A 23,003-nucleotide genomic window follows, 5' to 3' on the forward strand; every position below is an offset into this window, starting at 1 on the left:
TTTTCCAACATTGAAAGACACTCTCCGTAGCCGCACATTCACCAGCCGTGCTGCTATTGCCTCAGCGATTTTCCAGTGGTCAAAACAGACTCCTAAAGAAGCCTTCGCCGCTGCCATGGAATCATGGCGTCAGCGTTGTGAAAAATGTGTACGTCTGCAGGGCGATTACGTCGAGAAGTAACGCCAATTTCATCGATTTCGGGTGAGTAGTTAATTAGAAAAATATCGGAGACCTTAGAACTTGAATGCACCTCGTACAACCTTATTGACTTCATGTGTCTTTCTGTACAGTCTGTACAACACCCTGACACCGCTGGTAAGACCTACGGCATATTTTTAAAAGGATTTTATGGTTTGAGTGGTGATTCTAATGTATTGGTAAAGAATAATTGTGTTGCCTAACAAAACCAATTCTTTCTTCATTAATTTTCCTTTTCAACCACTAAGTCTATTTGTTTTTGGAAATGGATCAACTACTGTCAACTCTAAGATGCCTTCTTCATAATTCATCTCACTGTCATCTCTACCGCAATCTAAAACATCATGAACAACTGTTCATAGTATTGATAATACAACAACCAAACCTATGTTTTTATCTATAGCTACTTTAACAGGATGATTACCAAATTCAGGTTGTTTAGCTACTCGAAGGCGTTTATGTGAGATGGCAAACGCATTCAACATAGTGTTCGACAGACATACACTTTCACAATATTATTATTAGTAATCATAGCTTAATACCCATTTAGAAACTTTCTGTTAGTATACTCTGTTTTCACTTTACTTAAACTACAAGGTTAAAGAGAAATACGTTCTCTAAATTGCAATTCGTGAGTTTCTAAAATTCTACAACGTTAGCTGTCTTTTCTTCTTCCGAATCATTCGAAAATTGACATGGCAATTAACCCCTAAACTTACCTCATTGTCTACATAGGCATCTCCGTCTTTCACTTCTACTTAAAGCAAACACCATCGCCAGGCTACCTTCCTGTGTTAGATATAGACACTAAATTACGCCGACAACCATAGATAAAAAAGGACGTGAAACTAGTTCAATATAATACAAGCATATGTCAGGAACATGAATTACTACTGCAGTCGCTGAATCGACGATGGTTTGCTTTAGGCCCTTATAGTTCTCAGCGCCTCAGTTATATGCAAGGCGTTCAGAAGAATTCATTCCACCGACAACTTGTAAAATTGTTGGTTTATTGATTCACAACTGATTTCTATGTTAAGAATCGCATCATCAAGTGCAAACTACATGATAAAGAGCAATATACAGCGTCTCAACGTTTGGGGTTTTAATATTAATAAAGGCAGTATGTAAAGCATACTCACAACATTACAAGGTCGTGTAACTACCGACCCAAGTCAAGATACATTGTTCAGTGAATATTTTCTACATTACATTGGCAAACGAGCGGAGAGATAGGCATCATTAATTATTTTCGTAAAAACTGGTGGTGGGGAGGTAGGTGGCTCATTTGGTTGCAGACACTTGTTTAAAAAATGCGCCAGCATCTAAAAGCATAGAAAATATTTTATTAGTATGAGGATGATAAAAATTCTTAAAAAGACTGAGAGTAAAGATAGTCAGTCCTAGCATTATTAGTCTGGCACAACGCAAATTACTGTGTGAAATTCCGTAACGTGACATTTTCTTACCTGTGTGATGCCAGGGCAACCCGGTGGTTCTAAGCGTAGAAGGGGCCCAGACAAGTCACAAAGACGGCCTGACAGGCTTATATCATTCCGAACGTCCATTTTATTGGAGATCACTTGATCATACTTGAAATGTTAAATGGTAATCGCCACATTAAGGAATTGTTGTTAGAAGGCCAGGGCTACAAAATAAATTTCACCATTCTAATGCAGCGAAAATAAAAAGGTAAGAACAATCCAGGCATACTAATAAGTTACAATAATACACAATGCAAAATCACTGAATAAAATTCATTCCTCTACTCTAAAACAAATTATTACACCATAACATAACACAACCAACTAACAAGGAATACTTTTAACAGCATCAAAAAACATCACGTTTATATAGTGTTCAAGATAAGTTGCATAACACAAAAGAAATTTAACGCTGTGACCGAAGAGAAAGATAAATACACTACATCTGGAATATATGAAATGACATGTAATAGCTGCCAGTCGAAGCACATTAGAATGACTACTTGGTTTGAGTACTATGTACGAAAAACATATAAAGGCCTCAAGATTGAATGTACCTATTCCCACATAAGCAGAGCTCCTAATAAAAGAAATCACCACCACAATTATTCAAAAAGAGACATTGCAATGTTACATTCTAACAACAAAATAAGGGGAATTCTCGCTCTACAAGAAGGATATTTCTTGCAGAATGTCATAAATAAAAATGAAATTATGCTAAACGCAAAAACCCATTAATTACATAAAAGAAAAAGAACAACGTTCAGTGTCCCAGTATAAATCTTCCCACCATAACCATCCCAATCCCATAATTTACTCTCACCTTGTACAGTTCCCATTGTCCCTCTGTCATCCATACAGCATACAGGTGGGACCATTCATAGTGTGCTACATTATAAGTTATATGCAGTGAAATGTTTAAATGAGATGTATTAAATGGAGAACTGTTCTGTAAGCAACTACTACATACAGAAAAAGGTTTAGATACTTGAGATTGACAATGATGAATATAAATATGGAAAAATGTAACCAGATAATTGTAAACAGGTAATTTAAATGAGCAGCTGAGATGCCAAGAATCATTATTTTGTTTCCTATCGAAATATGTGTATTTTAATATGTATATTTAAATTGTAGAAATGAATCTTTCACTAGCAAACGACGGTTATTTTCTGAACTACATGACGATCTATAATCGAAGTAGCAACTGGGGAAAAATGGCTGCTAATGTTAAAAGCAGAAGTCATCGTCATACAGGGTGTTTCAAAGAGAATATATGTATTTCGAATTCATTATTAAACTTTAAGACATACGAATATGAAACTTAACACACATAATTACGAACCTCTCAAATTCAGATTACAGATATTCAATATGTCCTCCATCAGCAACACGAACAATATCGCATCGATACTCAAATTCCTCCCATACTAGGGCAAGCATGTGTGCTTCGTCACTGATGTTATGGCAGTACGGATCCGGTTCTTCAACTCTCACAGGTTCTGTGGGTGATGATGATGTTTGGTTTGTGGGGCGCTCAACTGCGTGGTTATCAGCGCCCGTACAATTTCGCCACTTTCCTGGATGATGATGAAATGATGAGGACAACACAAACACCCAGTCATCTCGAGGCAGGTGAAAATCCCTGACCCCGCCGGGAATCGGACCCGAGACCCCGTGCTCGGGAAGCGAGAACGCTACCGCGAGACCACGAGCGGCGGACAAGGGTTCTGTGGGCGTGGTGCTATATAATCGTTGTATTTAACGAAACCCCACAGGTAGAAGTCGGAGGGTGTCATATCCGGTGACCGTGGAGCCCAGCTGAGACGTGGTAAGTCGCCAGCTCCTTGACGATCAGTCCAACAGTGTGGTAGAGTCTCATTCAGATATTCAGGCACTTAGCGACTCCGGTGAGGGGGTGCCCCGTCTAGCTGAAAAATGGTCTTCGTGCAGCCTCGGAGACAACCAGTTTTGCAATACAGCGAGATACTGCTGGCAGTGAACAGTTTTTCCTTCAAAGAAGAATGGGCCGAAAACAGATGATGGGGATATCGCATAAAACACATTTACATGAGGGGGAATCTAGTACATGTTCAGTGGCTGCATGTGCATTCTGTAGGCCGCAAATTCGAACGTTGTGTTTGTTTACGTAACCATTAACAGGTTAGTCGCTTCATCACTGAACACGATGCGTTGGGCTAAAGTGTTATCATTGTCAATAGCATCACGAATGTCTTTACAAAATATCCCACGTTTGCGATTGTCATCATGACGAAGAGGTTGTAACATCAGTTACTAGTACGGCTTCATAACCAACCTACGTCTCAAAACACGCCAATTGGTTGCTGTAGGCAGTTTCAACTCCCGTCAGGCACGACGAGTTGATTTTGAAGGAGTACGTTGGAAAACAGTTTCAGTTCGTGCAACACTTTCTTCAGGAACACGAGGGCGCCCAGGTCTCTTTGCTTTACATATACATCCTGTATCTAGAAACTGTCGATACGATCTGCGAATGTTCCACCCATTCGCAGTATCAATTTGGTACCTCGACCTGAAACCCGTTAGCGCTGTAATCATGGGGTTGCCCTTCGCAAACTCGACAACGCAAAATGATAGCTGCTGGTGAGTAGAAAGTTTAAACATATAACGGTTACCAAGCAAAGCAGAAAACAAATGATATCTAGCGACTATTAATATAATCTAGACTATGTTTTCGTTTCTCCAATAGCCGAGCTGAGGCATAGCGATAGACAGTTTCGACAAAATAATACTTTGTAATAAGTATATTCTTTGCGAAGCAACCCTTATATCTTTGCCTGTTATGGAACCATGCAATTTAAACACGATCCCGCCGTTTCCTTCATTGTCCTCCTCTGCTCCATTTACCCTTACGTCTGTAGTCAAAAGTTTCCTTTAGTATCTGGCTGTGATCCATTCATAGTAGATGGTCACGCCATTGCTTTCTATACTGTACGACCTTCTCTACTATTCCTATCACGCGGAGCTTCTCTGTTATCTCATGATTTTGCTCTTTTAATTTGTATGCAAGCAAAGGTTTTAAGAAACCCATATCTCCTACTTCAAATTGAATGATACATGTTAAATAGCACTATCAGTTTTTCTACAGCTTTCGTTCTCTAAATTGTTAAATAGACTTTTGATAGCTTCGTATACACTCCTGGAAATTGAAATAAGAACACCGTGAATTCATTGTCCCAGGAAGGGGAAACTTTATTGACACATTCCTGGGGTCAGATACATCACATGATCACACTGACAGAACCACAGGCACATAGACACAGGCAGCAGAGCATGCACAATGTCGGCACTAGTACAGTGTATATCCACCTTTCGCAGCACTGCAGGCTGCTATTCTCCCATGGAGACGATCGTAGAGATGCTGGATGTAGTCCTGTGGAACGGCTTGCCATGCCATTTCCACCTGGTGCCTCAGTTGGACCAGCGTTCGTGCTGGACGTGCAGACCGCGTGAGACGACGCTTCATCCAGTCCCAAACATGCTCAATGGGGGACAGATCCGGAGATCTTGCTGGCCAGGGTAGTTGACTTACACCTTCTAGAGCACGTTGGGTGGCACGGGATACATGCGGACGTGCATTGTCCTTTGGAACAGCAAGTTCCCTTGCCGGTCTAGGAATGGTAGAACGATGGGTTCGATGACGGTTTGGATGTACCGTGCACTATTCAGTGTCCCCTCGACCATCACCAGTGGTGTACGGCCAGTGTAGGAGATCGCTCCCCACACCATGATGCCGGGTGTTGGCCCTGTGTGCCTCGGTCGTATGCAGTCCTGATTGTGGCGCTCACCTGCACGGCGCCAAATACGCATACGACCATCATTGGCACCAAGGCAGAAGCGACTCTCATCGCTGAAGACGACACGTCTCCATTCGTCTCTCCATTCACGCCTGTCGCGACACCACTGGAGGCGGGCTGCACGATGTTGGGGCGTGTGCGGAAGACGGCCTAACGGTGTGCGGGACCGTAGCCCAGCTTCATGGAGACGGTTGCGAATGGTCCTCGCCGATACCCCAGGAGCAACAGTGTCCCTAATTTGCTGGGAAGTGGCGGTGCGGTCCCCTACGGCACTGCGTAGGATCCTACGGTCTTGGCGTGCATCCGTGCGTCGCTGTGGTCCGGTCCCAGGTCGACGGGCACGTGCACCTTCCGCCGACCACTGGCGTCAACATCGATGTACTGTGGAGACCTCACGCCCCACGTGTTGAGCAATTCGGCGGTACGTCCACCCGGCCTTCCGCATGCCCACTATACGCCCTCGCTCAAAGTCCGTCAACTGCACATACGGTTCACGTCCACGCTGTCGCGGCATGCTACCAGTGTTAAAGACTGCGATGGAGCTCCGTATGCCACGGCAAACTGGCTGACGCTGATGGCGGCGGTGCACAAATGCTGCGCAGCTAGCGCCATTCGACGGCCAACACCGCGGTTCCTGGTGTGTCCGCTGTGCCGTGCGTGTGATCATTGCTTGTACAGCCCTCTCGCAGTGTCCGGAGCAAGTATGGTGGGTCTGACACACCGGTGTCAATGTGTTCTTTTTTCCATTTCCAGGAGTGTATTTTACATTCTGTAGTCGTTAACGCTAGGTGGTGCCGATTGAGTTCCCTCTTTGTGCGACTACTGTGGTAGCATGTTTTAATCTTTAACGTGTTCCACACGCCTCTAGCCAATCAACTAGCACACAGTCACGCAGTGTCACGTTGTCAAGAGAGTTTGAAATCGTGCTTTGTTCTGGACGTCGAAGCGACGTGGTCGGAACAGTACGGATGTAGCGGCTGTAGTTTTGGACGTTTTTGGCGAGTCAGTTTTATATATTTGCAATGGGGGAACATGCACAAAATTTTATTTCTATGACACTCGTGTTCACATTTTTATTTTGCTCAAACGAGGTAATAGGAGCGGATCAGAGGTGGTGACAGCAGTTTTGAAGACTTATAGTGATAAATAATCGGTATTTTGCAATGGTTGTTAAAATACAACGTTTCAGTTAGTGTGTGACTGTCAAAGCATTAGGTCTCGAGTGGACGATGGTATTTACCAATGCAGAGAAAACCGACATGCTCACTGTGTATGAAGGGTGTAGTTCGTTCTTGTACGGTGTACGTGGCAATATATCGCAGTAGACGTCAACCATCTCGAGAATTACACTACTGACCATTAAAATTGCTACACCAAGAACAAATGCAGATGACAAACGGGTATTCATTGGACAAATATATTATACTAGAACAGACATGTGATTATATTTTCACGCAAATTGGGTAGATAGATCCTGAGAAATCAGTACCCAGAACAGCCACCTCTGGCCATAATGACGGCCTTGATACTCCTGGGCATTGAGTCAAACAGAGCTTGGATGGGGTGTACAGGTACAGATACCCATGCAGCTTCAACACGATACCACAGTTCATCGCGATGTCGCCAAACTCGGATACTGTAAACAGAACCTGGATTCATCCGAAAATATGACGTTTGGTCATTCGTGCACCCTGGTTCGTCGTTGAGCACGCCATCGCAGGCGCTCCTGTCTCCGAGCTGATAGTCCATGCTGCTGCAAACGTCGTCCAACTGTTCCTGCAGATGGTTGTTTTGGGAACGTCCCCATCTGTTGACTCAAGGATCGAGACGTGGCTGCACGATCCGTTACAGCCATGCCTGTCATCTCGACTGCTGGTGATACGAGGCCGTTGGGATCGAGCGCGGCATTCCGTATTACCTTCCTGAACCCACCGATTCCATATTCTCCTAACAGTCATTGGATGTCGACCAACGCGAGCAGAAATGTCGCGATACGATAAATCGCAATCGCGATAGGCTACAATCCGACTTTTATCAAAGTCGGAAACGTGATCGTACGGATTTCTCCACCTTACACGAGGCATCACAACAACGTTTCACCAGGCAACGCCGGTCAACTGCTGTTTGTGTATGAGAAATCGGTTGGAAACTTTCCTCGTGTCAGCACGTTGTAAGTGTCGCTACCGGCCCCAAACTTGTGTGAATGCTCTGGAAAGCTAATCATTTGCATATCATAGCATCCTCTTCCTGTAGGTTAAATTTCGCGTCTGTAGCACGCCATCTTCGTGGTGTAGCAATTTTAATAGCCAGTAGTATTATATTTATCGACCTCTTGAACCAGGTACCTGAAAGTGGTGGTGCAACACTTGGACAACATTAAAGAAGGAAGCAAGTGAGAATAGAAGAGGCGGAAATTTATGTTCATGCTGCTGCTGCATTTGATCCGCAAGATAGCTCGCACGCAGTCACAGGTGGACGTGGCATGAGTCAGGCAAGTGATCCACGCATTCTCCATGATATGGGTTCCATCCCTATCAGAATTCTCTCCGTCAAGAGCTGCATGGAAAAGATTACGAGAAACGTGTTAACTTCAGTACATGAACATTGAGACTGGATACTCCAGATGTATCATGTATCTTGTTTAGTGATGCAGCCACTTTCACCAATCACGACCCGGTAAACCGCCAAAACATGCGCTGTTGGTTTGTTCGAAATCGACGTTTGCTTCGTATTGTAAACGTATGGTATGTGATAGTGAACCATCAGCTCATAGGCACGTATTTCATAGACAAAACACTGAACGCTCACAGGTGTCGCAGCCTCCTAATGACCATCTCCTACAGATGCTAGAAGACGGTCCTCTGCAATCTAGGAGGAACATATGAACCAACATGATGACTATCTAGACCAAAGTGGAAGCAGTACTGTAGATATCTTCACGCACTGTTCCCAAATCGTTAGTCCCGACGCAGAGGACTTGTACCTTGGCCGGTCCGTTCCCCGGATTTGACACCTGCAGACTTTTTTTTCTGTGAGGAAAGCTGAAAGACGCTGTCTACAAGGACGTACCAACTACACTCGATGGTATGCAATGATGTGTTACTGCAGCCTACTCGGATATCTTCCGCTGAAATGCTAGCACGTGTGTAACAGTTGTTCCATACCAGACCGGAAGCATGTATTGTCGCTGCCGGTGGTCATTTTGAACACAACCTATTATGGTCCATTGTCTCGTTACTGGTAAGAATCCACATAACTAGTTATGTTGTCCTTCAGTGTGTGATAAAACAGGCTCTGTACGAGGTCGTTCAATAAGTAACGCCACGCAAATTATTCGTAACATACATAGACAAAAGTCCTTCTTAGTGCTTCACATTTGATGTTTGTTCTGTGCGCCGGTGAAGTTTCGAACCGTTCTGGCGGATTGCTGAGCCATAGTAATGCGTCAAAATGGCATCTACATACGACTCATGTTACAAGCAGCGTGCTGTTTTTGAATTCTTGTGTGCTGAAAAAGAAATGGTGGTGAAGATCCATAAACGTTTTTTTTGCACTGTAGCCGGACGGTGTAGCCGAGCGGTTCTAGGCGCCTCAGTCTGGAACCGCGCTACCGCTACGGTTACTGGTTCGAATCCTGCCTTGGGCATGGATGTGTGTGATGTCCTTAGGTTAGTTAGAGTTAAGTAGTTCTAAATTCTAGGGGACTGATGACCTCACATGTTAAGCCATTTGAACCATCCGAACCATTTTTGTGCAGTGTAAGGCGGTTGATTGGAGTAGATTCGTGCTATGGGTGTAGAAAGTTAAAGCCTTAGGACATGCAGAAATAGAGCTCCATGATCAGCCACGCTCGGGACGTCCTTTCACAGCCACTACTCCAAACATGCTGAATCGGTCGGATGCCATTATTCGTACCGACAGGCGCATCACAACTCGACAACTCGACAATAGGCTCTAGAGTTGTCACTCATCATTGGAAGTGCGTCTGCAATGACGCAGACTCTAGGTTAATCAAATAGGTGGTCACTATGGGCTCCACGAATGCTCACAGCGGACCACAAGAATCAAAGAAAGGCCACTTCATCTGAATTGCTGGAGCGTTTTGAGACCGACGGGGAGGCTTTTTTGTCACGGATTGTTACGGGGAACGAAAGCAGGGTGCACCACTTTGCTCCGGAAACAAAAATGCAGTCTATGAAATGGCCTCATCCTCTTTCACCACAAAGAAGAAATTCAATGCAAACCCTTCTGCCAGAAAAGTAATTGTGACGGTCTTCTGGGATTGCGATGGTCCCATTCTTCTGTATGTGATGCCAAGAGGGTCAACCATCAATTCAGAGCTATACGTGAAGTCTCTGAATAAACTCCATAACCGTTTCCGACGTGTTCGTTTGAAGAAGAATCCAGCATAAGTCTTGCTCCAACACGATAACGCACGTCCACACACAAGTCTTAGAAGCCGGGAACACATAGCAACATTACGTTGGACATCACTGCTTCATCCACCCTACAGTCCAGACCTGGCACCCTCAGACTTCCATATCTTTAGGCTGCTTAAAGATGATGAGAGAACCATTGGTGCAGTGAAAACATTGCTACCCCTACAGGACAAGAGCTTTTATCAGCATGGAATACATGCTCTTCCACAACGTTGGCGTACGGCCATAGAAAATGATGGAGACTACGTAGAAAAATAGAAAATGGACCATACACGTTGAGCTATATTGTTACCAAATTCTGACTCTTAACAATGAATATACCCTGAGAAAAAAATTTGGGGCACTACTTTTTGAACGACTCTTACACAACTGTCAGTGTGTGAAAACAATATCTCGTAAACGACTCAAATGAGAATCTGCAACAGACTCCTTGACATTATAATTTAACCTACTTTTGGTTTGTTAATGTCAATAGGCATTATTCCATTTAAAGAAGTGTATGGTTATACAAAAGTGCAGTTTACAAGTATTATACAGTCTGTTGATTACGTAACAATACGAGCTACTGACTACCAGTACAGTCTGTGAAAATAGCACATCGACAACAGTTTCCATTTCTGCATTATTTACGGTGCAAGTATTAGGTAACTCACCCTGTTTATGTGGATGTTAAGGGACACCCTTGTCTGACTCCTTGTTCCTCTCATTCCTGAGTTAATGACAGAGTCGACGCCTGTCTTGATATTGTAGCGTTCATACAAACCCAGAATTGATTTTATTAAATGCTGGGAAATTCCCATAAACTACGTGTCACCACCCAGTCAAAGGCCTTATCGTAACCCACAAAAGCGATATGCAGTAGGAGATAAATTCTGGATGGTTTTCTGTTGTCTCTCATATGAAGAAGACGCTTTCGGTGCATTACCTTCCCACTCTAAAGCTACTTTGCTGTTCTGTGAGAAACTGCTCCATTGAAGCAGAGTAGGTTATCAAATTTATTCCCTTAAAGGACCATGCATGTACACTGGGGTGACAGAAGTCATGGGATAGCGATTTGCATATACAGGGTGTTACAAAAAGGTACGGCCAAACTTTCAGGAAACATTCCTCACACACAAATAAAGAAAAGATGTTATGTGGACATGTGTCCGGAAACGCTTAATTTCCATGTTAGAACTCATTTTAGTTTCGTCAGTATGTACTGTACTTCCTCGATTCACCGCCAGTTGGCCCAATTGAAGGAAGGTAATGTTGACTTCGGTGCTTGTGTTGACATGCGACTCATTGCTCTACAGTTCTAGCATCAAGCACATCAGTACGTAGCATCAACAGGTTAGTGTTCATCACGAACGTTATTTTGCAGTCAGTGCAATGTTTACAAATGCGGAGTTGGCAGATGCCCATTTGATGTATGAATTAGCACGGGGCAATAGCCGTGGCGCGGTATGTTTATATCGAGACAGATTTCCAGAACGAAGGTGTCCCGACAGGAAGACGTTCGAAGCAATTGATCGGTGTCTTAGGCAGTACGGAACATTCCAGCCTATAACTCGCGACTAGGGAAGACCTAGAACGACGAGGATACCAGCAATGGACGAGGCAATTCTTCGTGCAGTTGACGATAACCGTAATGTCACCGTTGCTGCTGTTCAAGGTAACGTTGACCACGTCACTGTATGGAGAGTGCTATGGGGGAACCAGTTGTTTCCGTACCATGTACAGCGTGTGCAGGCACTATCAGCAGCTTAGTGGCCTCCACGGGTACACTTCTGCGAATGGTTCATCCAACAATGTGTCAATCCCCATTTCAGTGCAAATGTTGTCTTTACGGACGAGGCTTCATTCCAACGTGATCAAATTGTAAATTTTCACAATCAACATGTGTGGGCTGACGAGAATCGGCACGCAATTGTGCAATCACGTCATCAACACTGATTATCGGTGAACTTTTGGGCAGGCATTGTTGGTGATGTCTTGATTGGGCCCCATGTTCTTCCACCTATGCTCAATGGAGCACGATATCATGATTTCATACGGGATACTATACTTGTGCTGTCGGTTGGTCACAGCCAGTGTGCTCCCTGCCGCCGTTGGATAAGCAGCTGCCAGCAGAAAGTCGTATACTCCTAGCTCACTTATTTTGGCTCTGAGCACTATGGGACTTAACATCTGAGGTCATCAGTCCCCTAGAACTTAGAACTACTTAAACATAACTAACCTAATGATATCACACACATCCATGCTGGAGGCAGAATTCGAACCTGCGACCATAGCGGTCGTGCGGATCAAGACTGAAGCGCCTAGAACCGCTCGGCCACAACGGCAGGCTAGCTCACTTATTTGTTACATAGTTTAATTCTTAATTTTATTGCGTGTTTTTGGTACTTGCATTGTTTAATTCATAAATTTCGGGCGTATTATAGTATTTGAGAGTTTAGCATCGCGTTTTAGTGCCTGAATAGTGTAAAATCGCGTAGTCTCCTTCCGCCGCCGAGCAGTGTGTCAGCAGTGCGCAGGTAGCAGCATTACTGCATTTACTAGGCAATCTTTTATTTTAATAATCGTTTAAATTGTGTGTCGATTTGCTTGTGCTCTCTGTAGATTAGTTCAGACGTTCTTTGCACAACAGTTTTTAGCATGGATAGGGACTGCAACTGCTGTGTTCGGATGCTGGCTGAGGTGGCATCCCTTCGCTCCCAGCTTCAGGCAGTTTTGGCTTCGGTCACACAGCTTGAGGCTGTTGCCAATGGGCATCACTGTGGGGGTCCGGATGGGGGTTTTCCACGGACGGCCAGCTCGTCCCACGTATCCCCCGATCGGACTACGACTGTGGCTGCCCGGGTACTGTCCACATTGACGCTGACCCCTTACCTGTGGTAGAGTGGGAGGTCGTCTCGAGGTGTGGCAGGGGGCGAAAGACATTGCAGAGGGCTGAACGGAAGGCCTCTCCAGTTTGCCTGACAAACCGGTTTCAGGCTCTGTCTCAGGCTGATACTGATCTTCAGCCGGACATGGCTGCTTGTCCTGTTCCAGAGGTTGCACCTCAGTCTGCAAGATCCGGGCGGTCGCAAAGGATGGGCTTACTGGTAATTAGGACCTCCAACGTCAGGCGCGTAATGGGGCCCCTTAGGGATATAGCAGCAAGAGAGGGGAAGAAAACCAATGTGCACTCCGTGTGCATACCGGGGGGAGTCATTCCAGATGTGGAAAAGGTCCATCCGGATGCCATGAAGGGTACAGGGTGCACCCATCTGCAGGTGGTTGCTCATGTCGGCACCAATGATGTCTGTCGCTATGGATCGGAGGAAATCCTCTCTGGCTTCCGGCGGCTATCTGATTTGGTGAAGACTGCCAGTCTCGCTATCGGGATGAAAGCAGAGCTCACCATCTGCAGCATCGTCGACAGGACTGACTGCGGACCTTTGGTGCAGAGCCGAGTGGAGGGTCTGAATCAGAGGCTGAGACGGTACTGCGACCGTGTGGGCTGCTGATTCCTCGACTTGTGCCATAGGGTGGTGGGGTTTCGGGTTCCGCTGGATAGGTCAGGAGTCCACTAGACGCAACAAGCGGCTACACGGGTATCAGGGGTTGTGTGGCGTGGACTGGGCGGTCTTTTGGGTTAGATGACCTCGGGCAAGTACAGAATGGGCAACAGCCTCAAAGGGTGTGGGGCAAAGTCAGGAAACGCGGGATCCAAGCAGCAATCGGCATTGTAATTGTAAACTGTCGAAGCTGCATTGGTAAAGTACCGGAACTTCAAGCGCTGGTAGAAAGCACCGAAGCTGAAATCGTTATAGGTACAGAAAGCTGGCTGAAGCTAGAGATAAATTCTGCCGAAATTTTTACAACGGCACAGACGGTGTTTAGAAAGGATAGATTGCATGCAACCGGTGGTGGCGTGGTTGTCGCTGTTAGTAGTAGTTTATCCTGTAGTGAAGTAGAAGTGGATAGTTCCTGTGAATTATTATAGCTGGAGGTTACACTCAACAACCCAGCTAGGTTAATAATTGGCTCCTTTTACCGACCTCCCGACTCAGCAGCATTAGTGGCAGAACAACTGAGAGAAAATTTGGAATACATTTCACATAAGTTTTCTCAGCATGATATAGTCTTTGGTGGAGATTTCAATTTACCAGAAATAGACTGGGACACTCATATGTTTAGTACGGGTGGTAGGGACAGAGCATCGAGTGACATTATAGTGAGTGCCCTATCCGAAAATTACCTCGAGCAATTAAACAGAGAACCGACTCGTGGAGATAACATCTTGGACCAACTGATAACAAACAGACCCGAACTTTTCGATTCTGTAAGTGCAGAACAGGGAATCAGTGATCATAAGGCCGTTGCAGCATCCCTGAATATGGAAGTTAATAGGAATATAAAAAAAGGGAGAATGGTTTATCTGTTTAGCAAGGGTAATAGAAGGCAGATTTCAGACTACCTAACAGATCAAAACGAAAATGTCTGTACCAACACTGAAAATGTTGAGTGTTTATGGAAAAAGTTCAGGGCAATCGTACAATGCGTTTTACACAGGTACGTGCCGAGTAAAACTGTGAGGGACGGGAAAAACACACCGTGGTTCAACAACAAAGTTAGGAAACTACTGCGAAAGCAAAGAGAGCTTCACTCCAAGTTTAAACGCAGCCAAAACCTCTCAGACAAACAGAAGCTAAACGATGTCAAAGATAGCGTAAGGAGGGCTATGCGTGAAGCGTTAAGTAAATTCGAAAGTAAAATTCTATGTACCGCCTTGACAGAAAATCCTAGGAAGTTCTGGTCTTACGTTAAATCAGTAAGTGGCTCGAAACAGCATATCCAGACACTCCGGGATGATGATGTCATTGAAATAGAGGATGACACGCGTAAAGCTGAAATACTAAAGACCTTTTTCCAAAGCTGTTTCACAGAGGAAGACCACACTGCAGTTCCTTCTCTATATCCTCGTACAAACGAAACAATGGCTGACGTCGAAATAAGTGTCCAAGGAATAGAAAAGCAACTGGAATCACTCGACAGAGGGAAGTCCACTGGACCTGACGGGATACCAGTTGGATTCTATACAGAGTACGCGAAAGAACTTGCCCCCCTTCTAACAGCCGTGTCCCGCAAGTTTCTAGAGGAACGGAAGGTTCCAAATGATTGGAAAGGAGCACAGGTATTCCCGGTCTTCAAGAAGGGTCGACGAGCTGATGCGCGAAACTATAGACCTATATCTCTGACGTCGATCTGTTGTAGAATTTTAGAACATGTTTTTAGCTCGTGTATCATATTGTTTTTCGAAACCCAGAATCTACTCTGTAGGAATCATCATGGATTCCGGAAACAGCGATCGTGTGAGACCCAACTCGCTTTATTTGTTCATGACACCCAGAAAATATTATATACAGGCTTCCAGGTAGATGCTATTTTGCTTGACTCCCGGAAGGCGTTTGATACAGTTCCGCACTGTCGCCTGATAAACAAAGTAAGAGCCGACGGAATATCAGACCAGCTGTGTGGCTGGGTTGAAGAGTTTTTAGCAAACAGAACACAGCATGTTGTTATAAATGGAGAGGCCATTGTTTTTTACAATATATATAAATGACCTAGAAGATAGTGTCGAAAGTTCCATGCGGCTTTTCGCGGATGATGCTGTAGTATACAGACAAGTTGCAGCATTAGAAATTTGTAGCGAAATGCAGGAAGATCTGCAGCGGATAGGCACTTGGTGCAGGGAGTGGCAACTGACCCTTAACATAGAAAAATGTAATGTATTGCGAATACATAGAAAGACGGATCCGTTATTGTATGATTACATGATAGCGGAACAAACACTGGTAGCAGTTACTTCTGTAAAATATCTGGGAATATGCGTGCGCAACGATTTGAAGTGGAATGATCATATGAAATTAATTGTTGGTAAGGCGGGTAGCAGGTTGAGATTCACTGGGAGAGTCCTTAGAAAATGTAGTCCATCAACAAAGGAGGTGTCTTACAAAACACTCGTTCGACCTATACTTGAGTATTGCTCATCAGTGTGGGATCCGTACCAGATCGGGTTTACGGAGGAGATAGAGAAGACCCAAAGAAGAGCGGCGCGTTTCGTCACAGGGTTAATTGGTAACCGTGATAGCGTTACGGAGATGTTTAGCAAGCTCAAGTGGCAGACTCTGCAAGAGAGGCGCTCTGCATCGCGGTATAGCTTGCTCGCCAGGTTTCAAGATTGTGCGTTCCTGGATGACGTGTCGAATATATTGCTTCCCCCCACTTATACCTCCCGAGGAGATCACGAATGTAACATTAGAGAGATTCGAGCGCGTGCGGAGGCTTTCAGACAGTCGATCTTCCCGCGAACCATACGCTACTGGAACAGAAAAGGGACGTAATGACAGTGGCACGTAAAGTGCCCTCCGCCACACACCGTCGGGTGGCTTGCGGAGTATAAATGTAGATGTAGATGTATATGTAGAACATGTGCCTTTACAAGTACGACACAACATGTGGTTCATGCACGATGGAGCTCCTGCACATTTCAGTGGAAGTGCTCGTACGCTTCTCAACAACAGATTCGGTGATCGATGGATTGGTAGAGGCGGACCAATTCCATGGCCTCCACGCTCTCCTGACCTCAACCCTCTTGACTTTCATTGATGGGGGCATTTGAAAGCTCTTGTCTATGCAACCCCGGTACCAAATGTAGAGACTCTTCGTGCTCTTACTGTGGACGGCTGTGATACAATACGCCATTCTCCAGGGCTGCATCAGCGCATCAGGGATTCAATGCGACGGAGGGTGGATGCATGTATCCTCGCCAACGGAGAACATTTTGAACATTTCCTGTAACAAAGTGTTGGAAGGCACGCTGGTACGTTCTGTTGCTGTGTGTTTCCATTCCATGATTAATGTGATTTGAAGAGAAGTAATAAAATGAGCTCTAACATGGAAAGTAAGCGTTTCCGGACACATGTCCACATAACATATTTTCTTTGTTTGTGTGTGAGGAATGTTTCCTGAAAGTTTGGCTATACGTTTTTGTAACACCCAGTATACAAATGGCGCTAGTATTGCATACCCAAGATCAGTGCTACCAGACAAGCAACAGGACTTGAAATAACAGCAGAAAATAGCGTGGGACGCCCGGCGTACCTATAGTTAGGACACTGCGACGAAATCTACCCTCAATGAGCTACAGCAGCAGATGACCGACGCGACTGCGTTTGCTAACTACATAAGATCGACTGCAGTGCCTCTTCTGGGCTCGCGATAATATCGGTTTGGCCCTAAACGACCGGAAAACGGTAGCTTACTCACTTGAGTACCGGTTTCAGATGTTACGAGCTGTTGGTAGCGTTCAAGACTTGCACAGACCCCAAGAACCATTGGGCACAAGATGTCAACAAGGCACTGTGAGAGCTGGTCGTTACTCCATAATTGTGTGGACTTTGTTTACAAGGAATTGACTGATTACTCTGGTCCAACCGATCATTTAATGGGAATGGTGGCGTTCATCTTCTGGGAGGGCATCTGCAAACATTCATGAGCTTCATGTTGCCAAACTGCTATGGAATTTTTATGGATGACAGTGCATCATATGAGAAAATTCTAGACAATCGGAGCAAATTATCTAGACCTCCAGATCGCCTAGGATGAATCGCACGGAATATTTGCGGGATATAATCGCGAGGTCAGGTCGTGCACACAAGCATGCACCGTCAACACTTCCGTAATTATGAATGACTGTAGAAGAAGCATGGCTCAATTTTCCAGCAGGAAACTTCCAACGACTTGCTGAGTCGATTCCACAGCGAGTTGCGGCACTACGCACGGTAAAAGGATGTCGAACTTTTGTCCCCTCAGCGTTGCGAGCCATCATCCCAGAGCTGTACGGGCTCATATGCGGTTCCTCTTCGTCGGAATGTCTTGGCTCAAACTCGTCTGGGATTTGAACCGCACGTGTTGCATTATACGCCCTAAAGTAGACACTTGTAACTCTTTGGTTAAATTGTCTGGCTGCTGGCAAGTTTGCGAAATGCAAAGTCCACATAACATATAAAAACAGTAAAAATAATATCGGGAACTAAATAATGGCCATAGATGATGTAGGCCACACAGTTGCAATCTGGGTAGAATAATGTTTATTTAGAAAGCAAACTAATAGCGAAAGGGATCTTATTTATAGTTAATGTTACACTCGAGCGCATATCCATTTGACACAGTTCGTCCATTCATAATCTCATCTCGAAATATAAGTTATCTAGGCGAAAAGTTAAGAGTTCACACCAGGCGCTCGGCTTCTCACCGCTCAGAGACCATGTCCCGCGATGCTACGCAAGTCAAAATTTCCTAAGGCGTTTCACTTGCTAGCTGCCTAAAGACCGACTGTCCGCTTTCGCGTCTCAATCCTAACCACTTTGGTGTCTCCAGCTGAACTGTCTGCTTTCGCGTCTGCACGCGCACTCCCTCTGCACGAGCCCGGCCACGTGTCCCACGCCGAATCTCGTCGCTCAACTAACTAGGGTACTTCCCTTTTCTGAAGCCGCCCTTCTGATTGGCTACAGCTTATTCTACATTATTTTCCATTCTAAGGTATTTAAATAATCAACACTTCACCTCTTTCACGTTCTAAATAAAGAAACAATAAAATTCATTAAAGAAGATTGTATACATGGAAGAGCCTGGAGGAGATACTGACGGATTTCAGATAGATTATATAATGGTAAGACAGAGATTTAGGAACCAGATTTTAAATTGTAAGACATTTCCAGGGTCACAATCCATTAGTTACAAACTGTCGATTAAAACAGAAGAATCTGCAAAAATCTGGGAATTTAAGGAGATGGGACGTGGATAAACTGACTAAACCAGAGGTTGTGCAGAGTTTCAGGGAGAGGGTAAGGGAACAAATGGCAGGAATGGGGGAAAGAAATACAGTAGAAGAAGAGTGGGTAGCTTTGAGGGATGAAGTAGTGAAGGCAGCAGAGGATCAAGTTGATATAAAGACGAGGGCTAGTAGAAATCCTTGGGTAACAGAAGAAATATTGAATTTAATTGATGAAAGGAGAAAATATAAAAATTCTGTAAATGAAGCAGGCGAAAACGAATACAAAAGTCTCAAAAATGAGATCGACAGGAAGTGCAAATTGGCTAAGCAGGGATGGCTAGAGGACAAATGTAAGGATGTAGAGGCTTATCTCACTAGGGGTAAGATAGATACTGCCTACAGGAAAATTAAAGAGACCTTTGGAGAAAAGAGAACCACTTGTATGAATATTAAGAGCTCAGACGGAAACTCAGTTCTAAGCAAAGAAAGGAAAGCAGAAAGGTGGAAGGAGTATATACAGGGTCTATACAAGGCGATGTACTTGAGGACAATATTATGGAAATGGAAGAGGATGTAGATGAAGATGAAATGGGAGATATGATACTGCGTGAAGACTTTGACACAGCACTGAAACACCTGAGTCGAAACAAGGCCCCCGGAGTAGACAACATTCCATTAGAACTACTGACGGTCTTGGGAGAGCCAGCCCTGACAAAACTCTACCATCGTGTGAGCAAGATCTATGAGACAGGCGAAATACCCTCAGACTTCAATAAGAATATAATAATTCCAATCCCAAAGAAAGCAGGTGTTGACAGATGTGAAAATTACCGAGCTATGAGTTTAATAAGTCACGGCTACAAAACACTAACGCGAAATCTTTGCAGACGAATGGAAAAACTAGTAGAAGTCGACCTAGGGGAAGATCAGTTTGGATTCCGTAGAAATACTGGAACACGTGAGGGAATACTGACCCTACGACTTATCTTAAAAGCTATATTAAGGAAAGGGAAACTTACGTTTCTAGCATTTGTAGACTTAGAGAAAGCTTTTGAAATGTTCACTGGAATACTCTCTTTCAAATTATGAAGGTGGCGATATATAGGGAGCGAAAGGCTATTTACAATGTGTATAGAAACCACATGGCAGTTATAAGAGATGAGGGGCATGAAAGGGAAGCATAGGTTGGTAAGGGAATGAGACAGGGTTGTAGCCTCTCCCCAATGTTATTCAATCTCTATATTGAGCAAGCAGTGAAGGAAACAAAAGAAAAATTCGGGGTAGGTATTAAAGTCCATGGGGAAGAAATAAGAACTTTGAGGTTCGCCGATGACATTGTAATTCTGTCAGAATCAGCAAAGGACTTGGAAGAGCAGTTGAACGGAATGGATAGTGTCTTGAAAGGAGGATATAAGATGAACATCAACAAAAGCAAAACGAGGTTAATGGAATGTAGTCGAATTAAGTCGGGTGATGCTGAGGGTATTAGAATAGGAAATGAGACACTTAAAGTAGTAAAGGAGTTTTGCTACTTGGGGAGCAAAATAACTGATGATGGTCGAAGTAGAGAGGATATAAAATGTAGACTAGCAATGGGAAGGAAAGCGTTTCTGAAGAAGAGAAATTTGTTAACATCGAGTATAGATTTAAGTGTCATGAAGTCGTTTCTGAAAGTATTTGTATGGAGTGTAGCCAAGTATGGAAGTGAAACGTGGACGATAAATAGTTTAGACAAGAAGAGAATAGAAGCTTTCGAAATGTGGTGCTACAGAAGAATTCTGAAGATTAGATGGGTAGATCACATAACTAACGAGGTGGTGTTGAATAGGATTGGGGGGAAGAGAGGTTTGTGGCACAACCTGGCTAGAAGAAGGGATCGGTTGGTAAGACATGTTCTGAGGCATCAAGGGATCACCAATTTAGTACTGGAGGGCAACGTGGAGGGTAAAAATCGTAGAGGGAGACCAAAAGATGAATACACCAAGCAGATTCAGAAGAATGTTGGTTGCAGTAGGTACTGGGAGACGATGAAGCTTGCGCAGGATAGAGTAGCATGGAGAGCTGCTTCAAACCAGTCTCAGGACTGAGGACCACAACAACAACAATATTCATTGTTAAATTCTTATACATATGACCAAGACAATTTCCTTCTTAACTCTGAATGTCACTGCCAGTAGCCTTGTACCTTTGTGCGTTCTGATAAATAAAAAAAGAACAAAAGCAACAATTGCCTTCCGAAGTTTACAACAAAAATTCTATTACTTAATAATTCAATAAGGTGTCATATTGTCATCGTTCATTGTGTTTTGTATGCAGAAAGTGATGATCTGATGCCTAAATGATAAAATACTGATAATTTAAATTTACTGTATCTTTTAAGCAAATAGGGCTATAGACTTGATATTCACAACGTTTGACACTTTAATAAATTTCTACATGAAATGTGGATCGTTAAGGTCGACCAAAGCATTCAGATTTTACCAGTGAGGTCTTGTTTACAAAAAAATTTGTTAATTTCACTTTAACAGTAAATCATGAACTTTTATAGATGTGATCAATATTCCAGTATTATTGTTATCACCATGAAAAATTATGGAGGATGACAGATTATAATTTCTGTGGCTTGACTCCCTGCACTAGTGCAGAATTAAATAGTTTTCATAAATGTTTTAGTTTATGGCCGATCTTGGGTCCACCATATTTGACACTGCTGCGTGTCCTTGGCCACAAAAGCCTGCTATTGGGTTTCACTATGACGTAGGTTCTCGTCTGTCTCACTCGCACACTACAGCGCTAGGGCCTCGATTGACAACAGACGCCTCTGATTTTCCCCCTCTCGTGGTGAATCTACGCCCTTTGTGGCACGCGGTCCTGGACGACAGGGCTCTTTTCACAATTCCTGTAGGCTGACTCTTTCGGCCATATATTTAAATGAGAGCGCAATGCTCGTTAACTCACAAACTCACAGCGTGTATTACATTACTGGTAACTGTCGGCCAAAAGCAGTTATCATATATTATATTGGTGATATGTGTCACGTTTACAAGTTCTGTTTCCCAAACATAACACGAGAATAATTTTTAAATGTGTCACGCAATCGCCAATGTGTTGCATCTAATAATGACCTAAGGCTGAAAGCGGGCAGTAATATAATTTATATGCATGCTGCTTTAAAGGTTTAAAACTGGCAGCCTACGGTGATCAAAACTGTTCCGTCATTTAGACAATATGTTTTACACATAGCATTTAGCTGGGTGTACCTCCACTGTTTTTACGGTCATTTGAGTCTTATTTTTTATGTAGGTAAGGCTACTGAGCTTTGTCAACTTTCTGGATTATGACCACTCTTCCATAACAGCTTTATAAAATTTGGAATACACTCGCATGATTTTCCAGGACATGTGAAATATACTCCGAATTTATTTCACCATCTGATGAATACTTTCCGTTTTTCATGGACCCCACTGCATCTGCCTCGTTCTTCCAACGTGACTCGACCTGTATTGACATGTGGTCGAGCCGTTACAATATTTTCTTCTTTCCTGTCCATACGTTCTGCAAGTATCCTAACTATGTTTCATTGACGATATTATTTTAGTGCAGGTTAACTTTCTCCACTTTGTTCCCATGTGCTGTTTTTCTAAAAGATCATATATGTTTTCCTTGAATGTCATACTCTAAATTTCCAAGGAGTGGCGCAAAACGTCTTTCTTTTTCTATTAACTAATACAATTTGTCATTTATATTCAGTATGATCTTGAAAACGTGTTGTATGAAGATATTTAAAAAAGTATTTTTATTTCTCGTGGTCCTATCTGCCAGGATTAATTCCAGACATGAAGCATTCTTTTGTTCGTATATTTCATCCTACTTCCTGCAGGATTATTATCTGATTTCCCTATTGTTGTATACTAATTTCTCTGCATTAAAAAATTCCTTTTTTGTCTATCTTTGACTCTTACAACATTTCTTTCATTCTGTGTTGCTATAAACGTAAACTGTTGGATATTAGTGTAGGCAATGAAAACCTCGTAACTCCACGTAACTCCGTGTGTTTCCATTGCCTGCCATCGATAAATGTACGCCGATGAGCCAAAACATTAGACCACCTGCTTAATAGCTTGTGTATCTGTCTTCAGAACGAAATACATCTCTGGTTCTGCGTATCAGAACTCCGACAATTTGTTAATAAATTTGTGAAGGTATGTGGCTTTAGATGTCTACGCACAGGTAATGTAA

The sequence above is a fragment of the Schistocerca cancellata genome, chromosome 6, assembly GCF_023864275.1.
Source record: "Schistocerca cancellata isolate TAMUIC-IGC-003103 chromosome 6, iqSchCanc2.1, whole genome shotgun sequence".
NCBI lineage: Eukaryota > Metazoa > Arthropoda > Insecta > Orthoptera > Acrididae > Schistocerca > Schistocerca cancellata.